Consider the following 13,772-nt stretch of genomic DNA (forward strand, 5'->3'; position numbering starts at 1 on the left):
AATTCCTAGAATTGGTTACAGCAAGGTCACTACAGTCCGATTGCATTCATCACTTAAATTCTCACTGTGTTGATCATGTACAACCAAATTGACTGCATGATTTTTCTTACTGTGTAGGTCATATACAACCAAATTGACTGCATGATTTTTCTCACTGTGTTGATCATGTACAACCAAACTGACTACATGATTTTTCTCACTGTGTAGATCATGTACAACCAAATTGACTACATGATTTTTCTCACTGTGTTGATTATGTACAACCAAATTGACTACATGACTTTTCTCACTGTGTAGATCATGTACAACCAAATTGACTACATGATTTTTCTCACTGTGTTGATGTACAACCAAATTGACTACACGATTTTTCTCACTGTGTTGATGTACAACCAAATTGACTACACGATTTTTCTCACTGTGTTGATCATGTACAACCAAATTGACTACACGATTAACATTGCTCTCTAGCAACATACTCCTTTAACATATTTATGTCAAACATGTTTTTGTTTTCGCCTCCCAGGAGTATTAATGATATAATTTAAATCTCTTACTTTCTTTTCAACTGTGTAAAGACCATAGTACCTAGAGTTAATAGGATTTTGAGGTAAGGTTATGAGAGCCTGATCTCCAGCAGCACGCCGAAAAACTCATTTCCTTTGTTTTTTTTTTATGTACTTATACCTTATGTTCGCCTTTGACTGAGTAGAGTGCAGATTAGTTCTTGCGATTTCGCAAGATTTTGACAACTTCTATTTAAACTTAGAAACATTTCGAGAACATTAATATCTGTATCTTCATTTAAAAAAAAGTCTACGCAACTTAGGAACAACAATTTCTTAGCTCACGGACCACTCGTCACCGGATTCGAATAAAGAAAATGAGTAGCAAAAAGAGGATCACTGTTCTCAATACCATGTGATTGATCAGTATAATGAGCAAAGGTGACCTCATCAAATGCCTGACAAATACACGTGTCAACTAAAGGAATACTTTCCTATTCAACATCATTCTCAAGAGTTTTCTTCGCCTTAGCTCTAGTAACTGTACAAACTGGTTGCATCTACATACATCAGGGTTTTTTTTTTTCAATAGGGGCGACTTTCTGATACACATGCGTCTTATCAGTTTGTTACACGTGTATTATGCCACAACCTTATCTCAAGCCAGGTTCAAAAGATTATTGTTCTAGAACTGTGAGAAGGTCTGTTACAATAAAGCAGGTGACAAACAAGCCGTACACAATATCTAGCTATGTGAAGAAATTAAAATGTCTTAAGGTAATCATCTTATTAGCATTCCAATATTGTTGACAAAACTGCCACTGATCTTGGACACGGTCGGCTATTAGATACAATTCTGTATTACCCATGGCATATAATCAAAACTATTTTGTTTTATTATATAAGCGATGCAAATTGAATATACATGAGAGCGTACTTTCATCGTATCCTTGTTTTGTACATCCAGTTCCCACATGTAGCACTGTCTTACACTTTGTGAAAAAGATATATAACATTACGGCTGATTTCTTGGTTTTGGTGATAGTCCGTTTACATCAATAGGTTTATACCAGGGCGTTTTTTTTTTCAAAGGCCAAAACTTTTATATTATACAGACATGTTCCATGGTTTTGACTGAGAAATTGTTATGTGATTGGTTTATTAGATTCCAATGCGTTATTATCTGGGCAGGCTTCCTTAAGTCTCTGTGTTACTGCTGGTTAGAGAGAGTTTTTGTTTCTTATGATATGTTTTGCATGAGTTTGCAAGATTGGTTTTGTTTTGTGGGATAGGCTTTACTTGGAAGGCCAGTACTTTTGGTGGAGAAATAAACCCATTGAAGGTCCCGGGAAGAACTACACACTCGCAGGAAGCTTCTGGTAAGCTTTCTCACATATCCACGTTGGTCGAGCCGAGACTCGAACTCATGGGTACAGAGGTGAAATGTGTGAGTGACCTGGAAAGATGAGCACCTCAGATCACTCTGCTACCTGAAGCATATCGTTCTGAATGATGTTGCAGAGCCCTAATATAAACATGCTTCCTTGTAGTATATATTGCACTGCTAGTTAGAGATAGTTATGGTTTGTTACATTATGTTCCGAATGATGTTGCAAGGCGGAATGATATTGCATGGCGTTTTAATATAGGCATTCATATTTGAAGTTTTTATTGCAGAGCTTGTTATAGGAATTCATTGTTTGTTACAAATCACCAGAATCAGACCTACAGAATCTTACGTGGAGATCTGAGGGACATCAATAAAGTTAATGTTTTTGTGACCTTGTCAGTCTTTTTAAAATTACCTGTCCAATAATGTGTTGCATTTCATGCTTGGGAGCAAAGCTCACTTTTATATAAATTGTCAAACTTGCATCAGTGTTTGTTAAAGAATTTCCGAATTGTTTCTAACTGATCTTTCCAGGTCTCGTTGTAGATGATGACATTGATGTATGCATCACAATCATCAAGACCAGATGTAATCATGTTCATTAAACGCTGAAAAGTACTTGGCGAACCCTTCATCCCAAACGGCATCACTTTATATTGATAAAGCCCATCCTGAGAAACGAATGCCGAAATTTCCTTTTTCCCTTTCCGTCAGTAGAATTTGCCAAAATCCTTTTAGAAGGTCAAAATTGGTGACATACTTTGTATTTCCGGTTTTATCAATGCAGTCATTGATTCTTGCTAATGAAACGAATCTGTTTTAGTCACACCGTTCATCTTTCTATAATCAGTGCACATGCGGCAAGTATTGGCTGGTTTCGGAACAAGTATATATGGTGAAGTCCAGTCACTTTTACTTGGTTCTATGAAATCACTCTCCAGCAAATACTGAATTTCTTTTTTCAAGCATTCCTGTTTGAGATTGTTCATCATGTCTGTACGGGTGTTGAATTTACAATTTCATCGTCATGGTAGATTTTGTTTGTTCTTGTAGGAACATCTGGAAATAATTGCTCATATTCAAGTAATAATTGTTTAAGTTCATTCCTTTCTTGTTGTTGCAAATGTGAAAGTGTCTGCTCCAGATTATTCATAATTCGTGAATTCCGAAGATTTGTTGTTCCAAAATCAATGGAGTCCGAGTGCATTCCTTAGCGTAAATATTCACTAAATGGGACAGGTACAACTAAATTAATTGAATGATTAACCTATCTCGCTCAATATACTCCTTTATCATATTTATGTGGCAAAGTTGGTTTTGTGTTTTGCCACCTAGGAGTATTTATAATATAATTTAAATCATTTACTTTATTTTCAACTGTGTAAGGACCATATTACTTGGCCTGAAGAGGATTTTTTGATACGGACAAGAGAGCCAGAAGACTTCTCAGAAAAAGTCAAAGTACCTTAAAATAAAAGACACCGAGAAGCTCCCGTGTCCCTAACAGTTTTAATAGGGATGGGATTTGCTGAATAACCCATGAGTGATATAGAACCCTTCGACATGAATGGTTCATAATTCTCCAAAAATATAATCAGACAGGGGTTTATTAGACCCATCAAATGTGTTGCTTTCTATACATAACCGTGACCATGACCTCTTAGAAATAAGAGCATTTGGAATAGGTTTGTCTTGAATCTGATGCTTATTTTTCAACTTGTAACAATAAAAAATAACGTGTCCTTTCTTCTTGCTATAGGTACACGTAGGAAGAGATAAGGATTTCTGATCAATCTTATCAAAAATTTGATTTCTTAAAAGTTATGCCAGATTGAAATTTGGAAAGGCTCGTATTAGTCTGAAATACCTTTTTACCATAACACTGCTGAGTGGAAGGCTTATTTACGAAAGATACTTTATGACCTAAGGAATACTTGTCAGCAGTACAATCAGCATTTTCCAGGATTTCGACCTTATGCTCATAAAGACAAGTCTTAATGTCATTATGGGCACAGTTCTTGAACTCTTCACGTAATACTAGTTGTCTTAGATTTTCATAATCTGTATTAACCTTTCTAGAGGAGCACCACCTATCAAAGTGTCGTGCTTTGTCCCCACGTAAATTCACCATAGGTCTGATCAGTTGATTTTCTAGAATTCTTAAGACCTTGTCGATAAGCCTTGGGTACCAACTCGTGAGCCTTCAAGGTAAAGTCCTTAACCACATCATAATCAGCACTCTGCTGTTTTGACATTAAAATGTAAATCTCACGAGTACACACTGTAGTAACAGAGTCCAGTACTCTCTTGGCCACTTCAGAATTTCAGCAATTTTCTCAAAGTTAACAAAATATTGATCTACTTCTTTTTCCAGAAAAAGGGGTACTAACTTCATATTTCTTAAAACATCAAAAGTGTGGGCGTGTTTTCCATTTACCAGCTCTAAATCTTTTAATCTAATCTAGATATCCATTTTTTCCTTTTCCCTTTGCATTTGTTTCTCTTCTTTCTGTAATTGCATTTGTTGTTTCTTTTCTTCTCTCGTCTTCCTCCAATAGCATTTGTTTTTCTTCTTTCTGTAACTGCATGTTTCTCTCTCTCCTCTTTCTCCAATTGCATTTGGATTTCTCTCTCTCTCTCTCTCCACAAGGATTTTCCTCTCTCATTGCTCCTTATCTAATTGCATTTGCTTCTCCTATTTCTGAAGTTCAAGCTTTCTTAAATCTAATTCCATCTTGTATTTTAATTTTAATTCCTTTAGTTTTATGTTAGAATGTGATACAGACTTACCGATCAAAACCAGAACACTTTTAACCAAAACATTCTTTTCCTCCAAATATCGGACCAAAATATTTTTTATTTCTTGCTTCGTTGAAGATGCTTTTGCCCCAGAAAGACCATATTTTCTGGCAAGTTGAAGCTATTCATCTTTTTTTCCCAAGAAGTTTAACTGCCCTTGGGTAGGAGTTGAAATAAAGATTTCCACTTTTGATGATATTGTAAAAAGCTTGCTGATTTCACTGAATATTTCTTAAATTTGTAATAATACTTGGAATTTTAAAATTCGTAAACTAAGGGAATTTAAATTTCAAAAAGAAAGTTTTCTGAAATATTTTAAGGAAATTCATATCCCGGATGAGCCCCCAATTTTCTGTTACGTGTCTATGCTCTTAAAATAATTACAGTAAAGAGCGAAGACAACAAGCTTTCTAAAATTTAACAAACAATTTATTTCCCTAGATTACAGTGTGAAAAATGAGGAGAAAAAAAACCTACGGTATTGCGAATCAAATCCAAAGATAATCCAAGAATTAAAGACACAAATCCTACTAATAAAAAGTCCTGAATAAAACTCGGTTCAAGTCCCGAAGAGATCCAAAATTAAAGGCGATGACGTGTCTGTTATAGCCTGCGAAGTACTGATGTGTGCGCAGTCTCCTGTTATATCACAAAAATAGTATTCCAAGTTTGAATTCAGTATTAATTCAAATGAATGTCTTATCCAAGAATTGTATCAGAGCATTTTGTATTTCCATAGGAAGTAATCACTTGAATTCAATAATTTGAAGAAAATAAAATTCAGCCCAAACTGGACACAACATAATACAACTTAAAGTGCTAGAGTTTAAAGCACAACTAGTAAAATCTTCACAGTCGCAAGATAATATAGTTCTCTGCTTGACCTCAGGTCACATTACCATTTTCTAAAAACAATTATTACCTAATGGACAGTAACCTTCTAGAATGGTCTAATGAGCATTGTCTACTTACAACACAAAAACCTATAAAATTCACCTTGGAATCTCCTAAATCCAGACTCTCATCAACATATTTACCACTTCTTATTTACCTGAATAATAATTTGGTTAATAAGCTCATACACATAGAGTATAATGAAGCTATTTTTAGTTGTTTACATAGATGAAGTATAAATTTGTTTGAAAAGATCAATCAGGTCAAGCAGAAATTAATTCAGTTTTGGACGCGGTCAAGTCCAGCAAACAATGTTAATTACAATAACATGTAATGAAATTTTAAAAAAAACTTAAACAAAATAAAACTAACAAACAATTATATATAGGAATAACATAGAATAGTATCACCTCATAGGGTTATATGAAAGAAAGCAGTTTTAAAAATGCCAATGTATATATACCATTTATAACTGCGTAAACGTCAGGCTCAGCTGCAAAGAGCATAAACTTCGACCTGTCTTTTCATTATGGGCTTTTTGCCAGCATATCAGTGTATATGTTTATAAACTGATTAGGTTTCACAAGCTTCATAGACCCAGATTTAACAGCGTATTAATGCGATTCGGATCTAGGTCTATCATCCTTTGACTCGATCTCGTTACTGGATTAATATTTATTAAAAAAAATATATTCCGCAATATTCACCAAACGTCTTTTATATTTGTTCTCTTCGTTTCTAGTACTTTTTGCAAGATTTACCTCATTAACCATTATATTTTCGTGGCAACTGTGTGTAGGTTTGGTATTTCCTGGTAGGATAGGATAATTTGCATTCTAGATAACGCGCATGGCACATGAGACTGAGAGTTTTTTCTTCTTCTTAAAACTAAGGTTGTTTGAAGTCACTAAAATTGTCTTTGTCAGCTGCAGATTATCCATGAAAACAAAAACTTGTAAATCTGAAATCTGTGAAAATTTGAAAAAGAAAAATTAATTGCTGACACATGTCGTGGTGAACATTATACAGCTCGTATCAAGCACACCTTTGAAATGTTTTTTTCCCTTCAAATCAATATAAAGACATAATGGTTGCATTCAGCAAAAAGCAAGTTGTGAACAGTTTTTGCGCACGATGATAGGCGCATCGGTCTGATTAAAATCCAGATCTCCGGGATCAAAATTTGACAGGCGTAGATTTAAGCTCGTGGTTTGCTGACCTCTGAAATGCCTTTCCATTTATTTTTAGTAGACGAGTCTAATCAATTGGATGAAAAGTTGCATTGCTTGATACGGAGTTATCGTATTCCAAATGACTTTTGCACTTTAAATTAAAAAGTCAACAAAACGCAACGTTTGCATCGTTGTCCAATATATCTACATTATTATTCAGACTGAGTACATGCACTTTACATAATATATATTCATTCACCCACACAGTATCCGCATGACATACTTGTATCATAGGAACAATTAATGTGGCTAATTTGCATGTTGGTTTCTTAACACCATAGTTATTAATTTAAGATTCCTAAACATACTGAAAGGTACAAGAAACGCGCATGTGTGTGTATGTGTCTGTGTGTGTGATTAATTCCGATTTTAAACGTAGCTTTAGCAATTTTTCAGTCATATCTCTACGATGTCTGCAGTGTAACAGTTTATAGTGTTGTCTAGGTCTGGGGCATCGTGTCGCAGACATGTAGCATTATGTCCCACCCAGCCTCATTATCCTGACGCCAGGCCGACAAGTCCTAACACTAACCTTTTAATGCTGAGTGACTAGCGAGACAGCTTTTAATATTTTTAAACGTCTTTGGTATGACTCGGCCGGGGTTCGAACCCGCGACCTCCCACATCCATGGCGGAAGCTCCAGCCACTAGGCCATCGGAGTGGTCCAAAAGAAACTGCAATGTTGGAAAAAAAACGTCAACGCTGGCTGTGGAGATTTGTTAGGAATATCCTGGTACCAGAAGCACTAACATCAACACTTTTATTTTAGAGACATTATATATATATATATATATATATATATATATATATATATATATATATATATATATATATATATATATATATATATATATATATATATATATATTAGCCTGACTACAGATGAATGGATTCTCAGTTGATGCTAACAATGAGATTTCTTTTATTTTCAAAAGCTTGTTTCATTGGATGAGGTCATCTTCCATTACTTTTTGCGTTTTTAATGTCTCTCAGTTTGTAAGGTTTCATTCTCGCAAATTGTTTCATTATCGGAGACGTAAAAAGAAATGATGTAATCATATTTAAATTATTATCATCAATCAACATGAAATAACTGTTTGCTTCTATCAGGCTAGTTTTAAGATAGCACGAAGACAAGAACGTCCTTGTTATATGTTAATGACTGTGCTGGTAACACGTTATTTTCCAAGAATGATTCAACCTTTGTTTACATAAAGAATATATTCGGAAATATATAAGTTGCTTGCCTTATTTGATCGAAATACATCTGTGACATTTTGCTCGAAAACGAGAGAGAAAAAAGAATGAAACGGTATTCGGATTGGGGGAAATATCCATACATCACCAAAGGCGAATCTGTTCAGTGTATATTTCCATACTTCGCTAAAACTGAATTTATCCAACGTTTATTTCCTTGCTTCACCAACGTTGAATATATTCATTGTACATTTTCACACTTCACCAAAGTTGAATATATTCATTGTACATTTCCACACTTCACCAAAGTTGAATATATTCATTGTACATTTCCACACTTCACCAAAGTTGAATATATTCATTGTACATTTCCACACTTCACCAAAGTTCAATATATTCATTGTACATTTCCACACTCACCGAAGTTGAATATATTAATTTCCACACCTCACGAGAGTTCAGTCTATTAAATGTGTATTTCCACATTTCACCAGTGTTGAGTCAGTGCGATGTATATTTCGAGACAGAGATGCAATTGATGACGATTTTCATCTAAATACAACTCAGATTGGACCGGTTTTCTTCTCATATAATAACACATTCAGTTCAGTTCATGGAGAAGAGACTACCTTATTCCCGACCATCGTCTTAAACGAGCATAGCGAATCCCAATTGAAGCGTATTGCATGATTGCGATTGACGAAGTAGGCAGTGATGCAAGACTTGCCAAATCAAGTGTACTCACCCTAGTTTTTTTTTAGATTGAGGAATTCCCGCACAGTTGCATCTAATAAGCATGCGCAGAAAACTGCCGGTTTATGATCCTTTGTTTTAGGAAGTCGAGCAATGGAGCAACAACTGATCAGACACGTTAGAAAAACAGTTGTTTGTTTCTGACACCAAGATATCGCTTTCGTTGGAAGATATCAATTTGGAAAGTGAATTTATAGTGACTAAATGTTTTGCAGTGTTTATCGCTTGAAAAAACAAAACATGCCATTTGATCAAAAATTTCAACCAAATCGACTGCCTGTGGAATTCCATATGGTCCACTTTCCGCTAATGAGTGTTGACAAAAATGGAAGGATACGAAAGCAGCGTCGCTAAATAATGTGAAATAGCAGAGAAATATTGGAGGATGATCACTGCCACCACCATTACCCTTCCAGACCCTTGAATTTGTCCGTGATCGGGTGGAAAAACGTCTTGAGAAACGGCAATGAAGGTATGTTTTTCATTATCTTAAAGTGAATGAAAATTTTGCTCAGATTCCTCAGAAATTCAGTGTAATAATGTTTAGGATTTGTTTTTAAACAAACTCGTTTTATTATAATGTGCCTTTAAGTTGCACACATTTGATGCATTTGGATGTGTTGTAACCACAATAGTACAGATAGCTTGATTGTTTTTGTGGTTGTTTTAAGGTCAAAGCAATATAAATACGATCTCACCGAGATATACATGTCTACTATATATCACTTTTAGGCGATATGATAACTAATCGACATTATTTAAACAAGTTTTAACAACCTCAAAATAATTTGTGTGCATTTATTATTTTTACAAGAAGATTCAACAATTTAATATCGATTTATTTGTTTCTTTGCAGTTGCAGGTACGGGCATATTTGTTACTGCAGCCGTTGATGCTGTAACTGGTAGTGGATTTGAAAGAGAAAGTTGGTGTGTTTATCTAATTGTGTAAGTCAGTACTATGAATCCAGCAGCTGCGATTAAATACATCAAATTAATTGCTTATTTAGCTGTTAACATTTTGATTTTTTTATAGCATATACACTGTGAAGATAAAAGTTCACTGAGTGCTGCTACTGAGCAGCATTACTTAGTGCTATATTAATACGATATTACAACCTTTACTGGTAGTACTAGTTACAGTGAGTAAAACAATACTGCGACCTTTACTGTTTTTATTAGTCGTAGTTAGTTTGGGTTAAAATGAATAATGACATTACACCGTTACTGTTATTGGTAGTAGTTGTAACTGTAGCTGGTTGGGTTAGATTAATGAGTGATACAATATTGCAACTTTACTATTATTATCATTATTATTATTATTAGTAGTAGTAGTAGTCACCACTAGTTTGGGTTAAAACGAGTAATACGAAATTGTGACCTTCACTGTTGTTATTATTATTATTATTATTATTATTAGTTAGTTAGTTAGTTAGTTAGTTAGTTAGTCTGGATTAAAATTAATAATACGACATTACAAACGTTACTGTTGTCATTCGTCGTCTTAGTAGTAGTAGTAGTAGTAGTAGCAGCAGTAGTTAGGTTAAAATGAAATATTACTCAGACCTACATGTTTATGATTTTAAATGAGATGTTATCAGTTCAGAAAACATGCTGCTTTAAAGTTGGACACATCTGCAATTCTTATTGCACAATGTTCAATTTTTTTTCCGGGGTGGGGGGGATACAGTTATGCAAGAAGTGATACAAGATTAAATTTCGTATTTACCTGCATTGATATTACAGTTAACTTCTTTTTCTTATGTTGTCTTTAGGCAGGCAAGAGATGCAAAGATGCACATCAGTTACAGTGACTGAAGCCGCTGTAATTTCCTTTTCTGATCCTTCTCAAGCGACAGATTTTGCATCCACACTGATGACAAAGAACAAGGGGAAACCAAAATGGACACGAAAACTGAGGGTGTTGTGTCTTTTATAACAGAAAATAATTGTGATCCATTAATGGATAGATAACTTCAGTGTAAGATGGATAAGAAATAGAACAGAGACGTTAGGAATTTGAAATCAGAAGTTGGTGATTGTGTTGTTTGTGAAGTTGTTGCAGAATCAGAGTTTAAAAAAAAAAACTAGTATGCGGTCATCTGCTGTTATGTGTTATAGTTCAAGCTTTACGAGATCATCTTATTATGTGTTATAACTCGGGCCGTACGAGATCATCTTATTGTGTGTTATAACTCGGGCCGTACGAGATCATCTTATTATGTGTTATAACTCGGACTGTACGGGATCATCTTTTATGTCTTAAAATTCTAGCAGTACGGGGGATATCTTATGTGTTATAATTCTAGCTGTACGGGATCGTCTTGTTATGTGTTATAATTCTAGCTGTACGGGATCGTCTTGTTATGTGTTATAATTCTAGCTGTACGGGATCGTCTTGTTATGTGTTATAATTCTAGCTGTACGGGATCGTCTTGTAATGTGTTATAATTCTAGCTGTACAGGATCATCTTTTATGTCTTAAAATTCTAGCTGTACGGGATCATCTTATGTGTTATAATTCTAGCTGTATGTGATCATCTTGTTATGTGTTGCACTTCTAGCTGTACGGGATCGTCTTGTAATGTGTTATAATTCTAGCTGTACGGCATGGTCTTGTTATGTACGAGATTTTTTTGTAGTCTTCCTGCTTAAGAGTTGTCTTTCTTTTACTTTACTGATGTGACTGCATTGAAATGTGTCATATGCATACTGGCCGCATATATATTTTACTACCAAAGATCAATATGATTCAAAATATGACCAAAACATGTCTACAAAAACATATACATATGCAATCAAGCCAGAAATTTTTTTTAATCCTGTTCAGATACTATTTATTGTGTGATAATCTGGACAAAGTACTTTCCTGGATATTCTTCAGTAATCATGAAAATCAAGCAGAAACATGTTTTTAATTATTGTAATTAAAATTTGACCAGACTAAGTAATCTATCCATTTAACTTCTTTCACTAATCAAATCAGTATGAAAAACTCATTTCAAGCAATGCTTTCAGTAGAGTCACTTTTCCAATGAAGCTGACACTTACATATTCAATTTACATCGAGACAACCAGTAGCGGTGAATGCAAGTGCTTGTTGATTTCGTTACACACATTCAGTGACTGAGTGGCTTTGACAAATAAGAATGTGAAGAAGAAAAATAAAAAACAACAGAAAATTGCACGAGCACAGATGGAATGGAAATAATTTCTGTTCACATGTTCATGCTCGTCCTCATATAGTATGCTTGGATGGGAATGCGTGCTCCATCTACACTCTCAATTGTGTTGGGAAAGCCAGGGTTCGTTGAGAAGACTTTTTCCATCCCAACGTCAGTTTCATCTTGAATTGGCAGGAGGTAGGTGACGCATAAATGCATCAATGACTCGTGCAATAATTATGTGTGCTGTTGGTCGTGATATGCTTGTTAAACCCAGATATAGCATCCTGTGATGTTCCAGTCACGTAATAGCGAAACGTCAAACAAATTTGCAACTCAGGAATGATTGCCCCGTCCTTCCTTGCCGTCCACAGCAATATTCATTTCATCGGTAATTATGAGAATGGCATCGTGTGAAAATCATAACTTCTTAATAATGTAACTGACATTAAAATCATCGAGTGGATGGGTTCGGTCTCGGAATATCCTGTATCTCCTGATATATCTTATCTCATGCAGTTGCATCAATATGGAAGCCGCTATTTTCCACCCTGTGACTGGGCTCTTAAGCCGGCTAAATCAAGGGGTTAAAATCTGAACGAGACTTATGATTAGTCTAGCTTCATGAATTGAGATTTCACGAGCACATCCATTGGCGTAGCTGCAAAGCTGGACTAAGTGGCCTAAGTTCGCTACGTGAATTCAGCTGCTGACTCGTAACTGTTAGCTTTGCTTTGCACTGTACAAGATGGAATTGCTTTTTCTTATGGACATGCGTCATCGATGGTAGTTTCTTTTTCATTCTGATTGAGCTACATATATACTTAATACGCGATATCGATGGCTATAGCTTCTTCACTTTAACAGAGCTTGGTATACTTAAGAATATGCGATATGGATAGCAATTGCTTCTAAACTCTGCTAGAGCTTCGTATACCTAGGGATACGCGATATCGATGGCAATGGCTTCTTTATTCCAAAAGAGCAGCGTTTACCTAAGAATACGCGATATCGTATCGATGACAATTGCTGCTTCACTCTGATAATGTTGCGTATAATTAGGGATACACAATTATACATATTAGAATCATATATTTGTTTTTATTTTAGCGCAACCTTGCAATAAAAACTATTTCATTCAGTTGTAATGTTGCTAAGCGACGTTTATCATGTAGACATCTGTAATGAAGTTAATTTGTTTCGCTGGGCACAATTCACGTACAAAAGATTAGCACTCAAAGCGTGAAAACATTATGACCGCAAACACCAGTACACCTACCATGTATTTTTCTCAACCTTCATATTTTTGATGCACGTCAATACTCCTTTATCGTAGCTGAGTCAAATGTAGCTTGAAATTAGGTCAGACCGATCACATGCAGCAAAATCTAGAATAACAACTACTCAGGTACTGAACAATCTGGCAATAATGATCGGAAATTTGAAGTACCTATTTGTCCCCAGGATATATATATTTCTTATGTCCAAAGGTGAGAACAATTTGCTATTAGTTTTCTTCCATTTATTCAGAATATGTTTAAGCGTTCATTCTGATTTTTTTACTTGCAAATACGAACAGCCCAGCTCGCCCCAGGAAGAAATTTCTCAGTCGATGTTATATAGTTGTCTGACCTTTACAAGACTTTGTTATTATGTCATAGAAATCAGTAATGAATGTTATTACAATCACCATTGAACAGTTAACTCTGGTAGCTTACATGTCCGTGTGTCTACATACATACATACATACACACACACTTATCCATCCACCCATGCATCCATCCATCCATCCATCCATCCATCCATCCATACATACATACATACATACATACATACT

The 13,772-nt window shown here is 35.1% G+C and overlaps 1 protein-coding gene and 1 long non-coding RNA gene across 5 annotated transcripts in view; both read left to right on the forward strand.

The window, feature by feature from the left end:
- Positions 1-13,772, forward strand: part of LOC149776492 (polycomb complex protein BMI-1-A-like) — a 125,789-nt gene that overhangs the window by 42,660 nt on the left and 69,357 nt on the right. The window lies entirely within an intron of this gene.
- LOC149776493 (uncharacterized) lies at positions 7,787-11,718 on the forward strand. Its single transcript, XR_016416049.1, has 3 exons — positions 7,787-9,244; positions 9,629-9,719; positions 10,547-11,718. It is a non-coding gene; the product is annotated as an uncharacterized LOC149776493 (long non-coding RNA).

This window comes from Sinohyriopsis cumingii, chromosome 18 (assembly GCF_028554795.1).
Source record: "Sinohyriopsis cumingii isolate HCF-2022 chromosome 18, ASM2855479v2, whole genome shotgun sequence".
Classification (NCBI taxonomy): Eukaryota; Metazoa; Mollusca; class Bivalvia; order Unionida; family Unionidae; genus Sinohyriopsis; species Sinohyriopsis cumingii.